This window comes from Octopus bimaculoides, chromosome 5 (assembly GCF_001194135.2).
Source record: "Octopus bimaculoides isolate UCB-OBI-ISO-001 chromosome 5, ASM119413v2, whole genome shotgun sequence".
NCBI lineage: Eukaryota > Metazoa > Mollusca > Cephalopoda > Octopoda > Octopodidae > Octopus > Octopus bimaculoides.
In genome coordinates, this window is record NC_068985.1 from 90,697,713 (window position 1) to 90,699,007 (window position 1,295).

Below are 1,295 nucleotides of genomic sequence, written 5' to 3' on the forward strand. Positions count from 1 at the left end.
AAGAAGAAGAAGAAGAAGAAGAAGAAGAAGAAGAAGAAGAAGAAGAAGAAGAAGAAGAAGAAGAAGAAGAAGAAGAATATATAGCTGCCCTGATCTTTGGAAAGTCTCCTCGACAATCAAAGAGAAAGTGGAAAAATAAGGAAACTGCTTCGAAACCACCAGAGGTTCGGTCAAAACCGAAAAACCGTATTTCAGTTCAGTGCGTTTATTTTTCTTTTATCTTCTGTTTATAGTGAAGTAGAAAGCTGAAAGTATCTGCTCTCCTTTATAATACGTGGCGTGATTTAGGTTAATAGCATATTAAAAAACAAATACTAATCACTCGCTCTTTGAAATCTTCTACATCCATACCTCGCAAATCTGTGGGTTTGTTTAGCAGAACGCTGAACACTTGTAAACTCCTGAAACCTATTCGAAATGGAGTAGATTTTTAGTGCTGTTCAATGCCTTTCATTCCCGTGGTTGGTATATATTTAAAATCCCAAGTTGTGAGCTAGACCTATCAAGATCTTCATTATGTATATCTTTGCATATCTTGCACACCTTCTCTCTACGGAGAAGAACTTCAATTCCTTCAGCTTTTCTCAGTCGATCATCTAATCCACCGAGAGTAACCTTTTTGCGTAACGACGCCCGAAGTTGCGCTAGAAATTTAACTCATTGCAGTTACTACATTTACGAGCTAATATAGCAAAATTAGATACGACGAAAGAGATGATTTGTGGGGTTAAATATATTGAATCTCTTCACACTGTCATTTACATATCATAAATTACGTAGTTCTTAACAATGTCTTTGTTTATAAATATTCAAACAATATTTCAAACCTATAATCATAATGAGACACATTCTAGACTTTATAAGTTTGTCGTGTTCTCCTGAAAACCACATTTTCCTATGTACTTTTTTACAGTTGAATGTAGTTTTAATTTGAATATGTTATTCGGCAATATACCACATGTCATGTGACCCTCTTTTACCATTCATTTTTTTTTTCTTTTCAGGAGTGTCCGTCACAAATGTGATGATGTAGACGGATTTATTGATACGTAGATTAGTAATGTTCCTGAAGATAATAGAAAAATATGAGGGAATCATTATTAATGTCGTGATGATCATACATACGTATTGATTCATTCACTAGACCAAAAAGAAGATCATAAAACAGAAAATTATAGCAGACAAGAAGGATATTTCGATAATTGTCACAAAAGAAGAGGAATATTTTTATCGTTCAAATATCTGGTATCATCTATCATAACCAATAATTGTTATGTACTACATGTACATATATA